Source organism: Drosophila subpulchrella, unplaced genomic scaffold (genome assembly GCF_014743375.2).
Source record: "Drosophila subpulchrella strain 33 F10 #4 breed RU33 unplaced genomic scaffold, RU_Dsub_v1.1 Primary Assembly Seq128, whole genome shotgun sequence".
Classification (NCBI taxonomy): Eukaryota; Metazoa; Arthropoda; class Insecta; order Diptera; family Drosophilidae; genus Drosophila; species Drosophila subpulchrella.
The window spans coordinates 17,501-27,500 of NW_023665470.1; the positions used below are offsets into that span (position 1 = coordinate 17,501).

The 10,000-nt window shown below is 33.7% G+C and overlaps 2 non-coding genes across 2 annotated transcripts; both read left to right on the plus strand.

Moving 5' to 3' along the window:
• The first annotated feature begins 178 nt into the window (after nucleotides 1-178).
• On the plus strand, nucleotides 179-357 carry LOC119558684. Its single transcript, XR_005220356.1, has one exon. It is a non-coding gene; the product is annotated as a 5.8S ribosomal RNA (ribosomal RNA).
• Nucleotides 358-758: 401 nt separating this feature from the next.
• Nucleotides 759-4,729, plus strand: LOC119558681. The gene has a single exon (XR_005220355.1). It is a non-coding gene; the product is annotated as a large subunit ribosomal RNA (ribosomal RNA).
• Nucleotides 4,730-10,000: the final 5,271 nt, after the last annotated feature.

Sequence of the window (10,000 nt, forward strand, 5' to 3'; positions counted from 1 at the left end):
TGCCATTTAAAAAATACTTGATATATTATTGGTTATATGAAACTAAGACATTTCGCAGCATTCGTTTTAGGTATAAAAATCAATTTATTGAAGGAATTGATATATGCCAGTAAAATGGTGTATTTTTAATTTCTTTCAATAAAAACATATATGACAAAATTACCAAACCAATATATAAAACTCTAAGCGGTGGATCACTCGGCTCATGGGTCGATGAAGAACGCAGCAAACTGTGCGTCATCGTGTGAACTGCAGGACACATGAACATCGACATTTTGAACGCATATCGCAGTCCATGCTGTTATGTACTTTAATTAATTTTATAGTGCTGCTTGGACTACATATGGTTGAGGGTTGTAAGACTATGCTAATTAAGTTGTTTATATAAATTTTATAATGAAATTTTATAAGCATATGGTATATTATTGGATAATAATAATTTAATTATTATATTATTCATAATATTAACAAATATATGAAAAACATTATCTCACATTAGTAAATAATTTGAATGTGAAAAACGAAGAGAAATATTTTCTTTTTCAATCAAATAATACTGAGAAATGTCTAGCATAAAAAATTTATCTAGAATTGTCTCTTATTAAAGATTAGTAAATAGAAAGCCGTTGACAATATTATTATTCTTCGTTGATTCGTTAGACCAAACAAATGCCATACAAATATATAAAATATATAACGAATTTAATAAAATGTTTTATCATTATATATAAAGAATTAATTGCAAAAAAAGTTATACACAACCTCAACTCATATGGGACTACCCCCTGAATTTAAGCATATTAATTAGGGGAGGAAAAGAAACTAACCAGGATTTTCTTAGTAGCGGCGAGCGAAAAGAAATCAGTTCAGCACTAAGTCACTTTGTCTATATGGCAAATGTGAGATGCAGTGTATGGAGCGTCAATATTCTAGTATGAGAAATTAACGATTTAAGTCCTTCTTAAATGAGGCCATTTACCCATAGAGGGTGCCAGGCCCGTATAACGTTAATGATTACTAGATGATGTTTCCAAAGAGTCGTGTTGCTTGATAGTGCAGCACTAAGTGGGTGGTAAACTCCATCTAAAACTAAATATAACCATGAGACCGATAGTAAACAAGTACCGTGAGGGAAAGTTGAAAAGAACTCTGAATAGAGAGTTAAACAGTACGTGAAACTGCTTAGAGGTTAAGCCCGATGAACCTGAATATCCGTTATGGAAAATTCATCATTAAAATTGTAATATTTAAACAATATTATGATAATAGTGTGCATTTTTTCCATATAAGGACATTGTAATCTATTAGCATACAAAATTTATCATAAAATATAACTTATAGTTTATTCAAATTAATTTGCTTGCATTTTAACACAGAATAAATGTTATTAATTTGATAAAGTGCTGATAGATTTATATGAATACAGTGCGTTAATTTTTCGGAATTATATAATGGCATAATTATCATTGATTTTTGTGTTTATTATATGCACTTGTATGATTAACAATGCGAAAGATTCAGGATACCTTCGGGACCCGTCTTGAAACACGGACCAAGGAGTCTAACATATGTGCAAGTTATTGGGATATAAACCTAATAGCGTAATTAACTTGACTAATAATGGGATTAGTTTTTTAACTATTTATAGCTAATTAACACAATCCCGGGGCGTTCTATATAGTTATGTATAATGATATTTATATTATTTATGCCTCTAACTGGAACGTACCTTGAGCATATATGCTGTGACCCGAAAGATGGTGAACTATACTTGATCAGGTTGAAGTCAGGGGAAACCCTGATGGAAGACCGAAACAGTTCTGACGTGCAAATCGATTGTCAGAATTGAGTATAGGGGCGAAAGACCAATCGAACCATCTAGTAGCTGGTTCCTTCCGAAGTTTCCCTCAGGATAGCTGGTGCATTTTAATGTTATATAAAATAATCTTATCTGGTAAAGCGAATGATTAGAGGCCTTAGGGTCGAAACGATCTTAACCTATTCTCAAACTTTAAATGGGTAAGAACCTTAACTTTCTTGATATGAAGTTCAAGGTTATGATATAATGTGCCCAGTGGGCCACTTTTGGTAAGCAGAACTGGCGCTGTGGGATGAACCAAACGTAATGTTACGGTGCCCAAATTAACAACTCATGCAGATACCATGAAAGGCGTTGGTTGCTTAAAACAGCAGGACGGTGATCATGGAAGTCGAAATCCGCTAAGGAGTGTGTAACAACTCACCTGCCGAAGCAACTAGCCCTTAAAATGGATGGCGCTTAAGTTGTATACCTATACATTACCGCTAAAGTAGATGATTTATATTACTTGTGATATAAATTTTGAAACTTTAGTGAGTAGGAAGGTACAATGGTATGCGTAGAAGTGTTTGGCGTAAGCCTGCATGGAGCTGCCATTGGTACAGATCTTGGTGGTAGTAGCAAATAATCGAATGAGACCTTGGAGGACTGAAGTGGAGAAGGGTTTCGTGTGAACAGTGGTTGATCACGAGTTAGTCGGTCCTAAGTTCAAGGCGAAAGCCGAAAATTTTCAAGTAAAACACAAATGCCATACAAATATAATTATATTATATAAATCAAGCTAATTAATATACTTGAATAATTTTGAACGAAAGGGAATACGGTTCCAATTCCGTAACCTGTTGAGTATCCGTTTGTTATTAAATATGGGCCTCGTGCTCATCCTGGCAACAGGAACGACCATAAAGAAGCCGTCGAGAGATATCGGAAGAGTTTTCTTTTCTGTTTTATAGCCGTACTACCATGGAAGTCTTTCGCAGAGAGATATGGTAGATGGGCTAGAAGAGCATGACATATACTGTTGTGTCGATATTTTCTCCTCGGACCTTGAAAATTTATGGTGGGGACACGCAAACTTCTCAACAGGCCGTACCAATATCCGCAGCTGGTCTCCAAGGTGAAGAGTCTCTAGTCGATAGAATAATGTAGGTAAGGGAAGTCGGCAAATTAGATCCGTAACTTCGGGATAAGGATTGGCTCTGAAGATTGAGATAGTCGGGCTTGATTGGGAAACAATAACATGGTTTATGTGCTCGTTCTGGGTAAATAGAGTGTCTGGCATTTATGTTGGTCACTTGTTCCCCGGATAGTTTAGTTACGTAGCCAATTGTGGAACTTTCTTGCTAAAATTTTTAAGAATACTAATTGGGTTAAACCAATTAGTTCTTATTAATTATAACGATTATCAATTAACAATCAATTCAGAACTGGCACGGACTTGGGGAATCCGACTGTCTAATTAAAACAAAGCATTGTGATGGCCCTAGCGGGTGTTGACACAATGTGATTTCTGCCCAGTGCTCTGAATGTCAAAGTGAAGAAATTCAAGTAAGCGCGGGTCAACGGCGGGAGTAACTATGACTCTCTTAAGGTAGCCAAATGCCTCGTCATCTAATTAGTGACGCGCATGAATGGATTAACGAGATTCCTACTGTCCCTATCTACTATCTAGCGAAACCACAGCCAAGGGAACGGGCTTGGAATAATTAGCGGGGAAAGAAGACCCTTTTGAGCTTGACTCTAATCTGGCAGTGTAAGGAGACATAAGAGGTGTAGAATAAGTGGGAGATATTAGACTTCGGTTTGGTATCGCCAATGAAATACCACTACTCTTATTGTTTCCTTACTTACTTGATTAAATGGAACGTGTATCATTTCCTAGCCATTATACGGATATATTTATTATATCTTATGGTATTGGGTTTTGATGCAAGCTTCTTGATCAAAGTATCACGAGTTTGTTATATAATCGCAAACAAATTCTTTAATAAAACGGTGCATTTATGTATTTTTGATTTGAAAATTTGGTATAACTCCAATTACTCAGGTATGATCCAATTCAAGGACATTGCCAGGTAGGGAGTTTGACTGGGGCGGTACATCTCTCAAATAATAACGGAGGTGTCCCAAGGCCAGCTCAGTGCGGACAGAAACCACACATAGAGCAAAAGGGCAAATGCTGACTTGATCTCGGTGTTCAGTACACACAGGGACAGCAAAAGCTCGGCCTATCGATCCTTTTGGTTTAAAGAGTTTTTAACAAGAGGTGTCAGAAAAGTTACCATAGGGATAACTGGCTTGTGGCGGCCAAGCGTTCATAGCGACGTCGCTTTTTGATCCTTCGATGTCGGCTCTTCCTATCATTGTGAAGCAAAATTCACCAAGCGTTGGATTGTTCACCCATGCAAGGGAACGTGAGCTGGGTTTAGACCGTCGTGAGACAGGTTAGTTTTACCCTACTAATGACAAAACGTTGTTGCGACAGCATTCCTGCGTAGTACGAGAGGAACCGCAGGTACGGACCAATGGCACAATACTTGTTCGAGCGAACAGTGGTATGACGCTACGTCCGTTGGATTATGCCTGAACGCCTCTAAGGTCGTATCCGTGCTGGACTGCAATGATAAATAAGGGGCAATTTGCATTGTATGGCTTCTAAACCATTTAAAGTTTATAATTTACTTTATAAACGACAATGGATGTGATGCCAATGTAATTTGTAACATAGTAAATTGGGAGGATCTTTGATCACCTGATGCCGCGCTAGTTACATATAAAAGCATTATTTAATACAATGACAAAGCCTAGAATCAATTGTAAACGACTTTTGTAACAGGCAAGGTGTTGTAAGTGGTTGAGCAGCTGCCATACTGCGATCCACTGAAGCTTATCCTTTGCTTGATGATTCGATAATAAAGATGTTGCAAGCGGGCATAATCATTATGCTTGCTTGCAGCATCGCACGCCACTTTGTTTGTGGTGTGTAAGGTAGGGAAGAAGAAATATAAAAGACCTAAATTGGAAACATCAATATATAAGTAAATATTGAACAAACAAAATGTATCGTCATCTTATTAGTGACGCGATGATAAAGTGGCAAACATATTCCATGTATAAATATTCCTATGGTATTAAAATTCAAGTAAAGAGGACATATATAAAAGTTTGTATATATGGTTCATTCAATGGTAGCAGCGGTTGGTTGGTTGGTGTCTGCTCCTCTTATTGTTCAAAACTTATGTTATGGTAGCAAGTCTATATCGTCATATTATTAGTGACGCGAAAAAGTAGTGGCAAAACATATTCCATGTATAAATAAATATTCCTATGGTATTGAAATTCAAGTAAAGAGGCCATTCAAGTAAAGAGGACTTATATAAATATAAGTATATATAATGGTAGCAGCGCGGTTGGTTGGTTGGTGTGTCTGCTCCTCTTATTGTTCAAAACTTATGTTATGGTAGCAAGACTGTATCGTCATATTATTAGTGACGCGAAAAAGTAGTGGCAAAACATATTCCATGTATAAATATTCCTATGGTATTGAAATTCAACTAAAGAGGACATATAAAATTACTATCAATGGTAGCAGTGGTTGGTTGGTTGGTGGTTGGTTGGCGGCTGCTCCTATTATTGTTCAAGACTTATGTTATGGTAGCAAGTCTGTATCGTCATATTAATTATTAGTGACGCGAAAAAGTAGTGGAAATCATATTCCATGTATAAATAGATTCCTATGGTAATGAAATTTTCAAGTAAAGAGAGGACCATTCAAGTAAGAGGACATATAAAAGTAAGTATATGTTCCTCCAATGGTAGCAGTGGTTGGTTGGTTGGCGGCTGATCCTCTTATTGTTCAAAACTTATTTTATCAATATGAGTTTGGCAATACAATAAAGAAGACCAATCTAATCCATATAAAACTAAATGTATTATATGGATATGCTTAGGAAACCCATATATTCATAAAAAAAAATTATGTATAGAAAATTATACATATATCTTTTATATAAATGAATCGTATGGATATCGCCTTATGGTAGGTATAATAACTTTTTAAGGCATAATAATGTATAATATAGAAAATATACATTGAAATATAAATGCATTTTTATAGATATGGCGGCATATAAGTGCCATATACACAAGAATAAATAATAGAATTTACCAATATATAATTAAAATGAGATATATAAACCTAGTGAGGGGCTGCACTAGTATATGAATCGTATGGATATGGCTTATAGGTATAATACCTATAAGGCATAATAATGTATAATATAATAAATATAAATTAAGATATGAATGAATTATATAAATATGGCATAGAAATGCCATATACATACATAAGAATAAATGGTAGAATTTACCCATATATCACTGAAACACGATATATAAACCTAATGATAGCTGGCACTAGTACTGTAAACATGCACGCAATAGTGCGTGGGGTAAAAAACTACTATAGGGAGGTGGTCGTTGGCGGGCCCCTCCTCGTATTGGTCAAAACTTATGTTATGCATATGAATTTGTCAATACTATATAGAACGCCAAGCATATCCATATAAACTATGGATATGCATAGAAATCCATACAAAAGTAAAAAAAAATTATGTATAGAAAAATATACATATATTTATATAAGTGAATCGTATGGATATGGCTTATAGGTATAATACCTATAAGGCATAATAATGTATAACAAGTAAATATACATTGAAATGTGAATGCATTGTATGGATATGGCATATAAATGCCATATATATAGAAATAAATTGTATATCAATGATATAACAATTATAAACCTAGTGAGGGGCGGCACTAGTGAATGAATCGTATGGATATGGCTTATAGGTATAATACCTATAAGGCATAATAATGTATAATATAATAAATATACATTAAGATATGAATGGATTGTATAAATATGGCATAGAAATGCCATATACATAAGAATAAATGGTAGAATTTACCCATATATCACTGAAACACGATATATAAACCTAGTGATAGCTGGCACTAGTACTGTAAACAGGCACGCAATAGTGCGTGGGGTAAAAAACTACTATAGGGAGGTGGTCGTTGGCGGGCCCCTCCTCGTATTGGTCAAAACTTATGTTATGCATATGAATTTGTCAATACTATATAGAACGCCAAGCATATCCATATAAACTATGGATATGCATAGAAATCCATACAAAAGTAAAAAAAAATTATGTATAGAAAAATATACATATATTTATATAAGTGAATCGTATGGATATGGCTTATAGGTATAATACCTATAAGGCATAATAATGTATAACAAGTAAATATACATTGAAATGTGAATGCATTGTATGGATATGGCATATAAATGCCATATATATAGAAATAAATTGTATATCAATGATATAACAATTATAAACCTAGTGAGGGGCGGCACTAGTGAATGAATCGTATGGATATGGCTTATAGGTATAATACCTATAAGGCATAATAATGTATAATATAATAAATATACATTAAGATATGAATGGATTGTATAAATATGGCATAGAAATGCCATATACATAAGAATAAATGGTAGAATTTACCCATATATCACTGAAACACGATATATAAACCTAGTGATAGCTGGCACTAGTACTGTAAACAGGCACGCAATAGTGCGTGGGGTAAAAAACTACTATAGGGAGGTGGTCGTTGGCGGGCCCCTCCTCGTATTGGTCAAAACTTATGTTATGCATATGAATTTGTCAATACTATATAGAACGCCAAGCATATCCATATAAACTATGGATATGCATAGAAAACCATACAAAAGTAAAAAAAAATTATGTATAGAAAAATATACATATATTTATATAAGTGAATCGTATGGATATGGCTTATAGGTATAATACCTATAAGGCATAATAATGTATAACAAGTAAATATACATTGAAATGTGAATGCATTGTATGGATATGGCATATAAATGCCATATATATAGAAATAAATTGTATATCAATGATATAACAATTATAAACCTAGTGAGGGGCGGCACTAGTGAATGAATCGTATGGATATGGCTTATAGGTATAATACCTATAAGGCATAATAATGTATAATATAATAAATATACATTAAGATATGAATGGATTGTATAAATATGGCATAGAAATGCCATATACATAAGAATAAATGGTAGAATTTACCCATATATCACTGAAACACGATATATAAACCTAGTGATAGCTGGCACTAGTACTGTAAACAGGCACGCAATAGTGCGTGGGGTAAAAAACTACTATAGGGAGGTGGTCGTTGGCGGGCCCCTCCTCGTATTGGTCAAAACTTATGTTATGCATATGAATTTGTCAATACTATATAGAACGCCAAGCATATCCATATAAACTATGGATATGCATAGAAAACCATACAAAAGTAAAAAAAAATTATGTATAGAAAAATATACATATATTTATATAAGTGAATCGTATGGATATGGCTTATAGGTATAATACCTATAAGGCATAATAATGTATAACAAGTAAATATACATTGAAATGTGAATGCATTGTATGGATATGGCATATAAATGCCATATATATAGAAATAAATTGTATATCAATGATATAACAATTATAAACCTAGTGAGGGGCGGCACTAGTGAATGAATCGTATGGATATGGCTTATAGGTATAATACCTATAAGGCATAATAATGTATAATATAATAAATATACATTAAGATATGAATGGATTGTATAAATATGGCATAGAAATGCCATATACATAAGAATAAATGGTAGAATTTACCCATATATCACTGAAACACGATATATAAACCTAGTGATAGCTGGCACTAGTACTGTAAACAGGCACGCAATAGTGCGTGGGGTAAAAAACTACTATAGGGAGGTGGTCGTTGGCGGGCCCCTCCTCGTATTGGTCAAAACTTATGTTATGCATATGAATTTGTCAATACTATATAGAACGCCAAGCATATCCATATAAACTATGGATATGCATAGAAATCCATACAAAAGTAAAAAAAAATTATGTATAGAAAAAATATACATATATTTATATAAGTGAATCGTATGGATATGGCTTATAGGTATAATACCTATAAGGCATAATAATGTATAACAAGTAAATATACATTGAAATGTGAATGCATTGTATGGATATGGCATATAAATGCCATATATATAGAAATAAATTGTATATCAATGATATAACAATTATAAACCTAGTGAGGGGCGGCACTAGTGAATGAATCGTATGGATATGGCTTATAGGTATAATACCTATAAGGCATAATAATGTATAATATAATAAATATACATTAAGATATGAATGGATTGTATAAATATGGCATAGAAATGCCATATACATAAGAATAAATGGTAGAATTTACCCATATATCACTGAAACACGATATATAAACCTAGTGATAGCTGGCACTAGTACTGTAAACAGGCACGCAATAGTGCGTGGGGTAAAAAACTACTATAGGGAGGTGGTCGTTGGCGGGCCCCTCCTCGTATTGGTCAAAACTTATGTTATGCATATGAATTTGTCAATACTATATAGAACGCCAAGCATATCCATATAAACTATGGATATGCATAGAAATCCATACAAAAATAAAAAAAAATTATGTATAGAAAAATATACATATATTTATATAAGTGAATCGTATGGATATGGCTTATAGGTATAATACCTATAAGGCATAATAATGTATAACAAGTAAATATACATTGAAATGTGAATGCATTGTATGGATATGGCATATAAATGCCATATATATAGAAATAAATTGTATATCAATGATATAACAATTATAAACCTAGTGAGGGGCGGCACTAGTGAATGAATCGTATGGATATGGCTTATAGGTATAATACCTATAAGGCATAATAATGTATAATATAATAAATATACATTAAGATATGAATGGATTGTATAAATATGGCATAGAAATGCCATATACATAAGAATAAATGGTAGAATTTACCCATATATCACTGAAACATGATATATAAACCTAGTGATAGCTGGCACTAGTACTGTAAACAGGCACGCAGTAGTGCGTGGGGTAAAAAACTACTATAGGGAGGTGGTCGTTGGCGGGCCCCTCCTCGTATTGGTCAAAACTTATGTTATGCGTAAACATATGATTTTGTCAATACTATAAAGAAAACTTGTT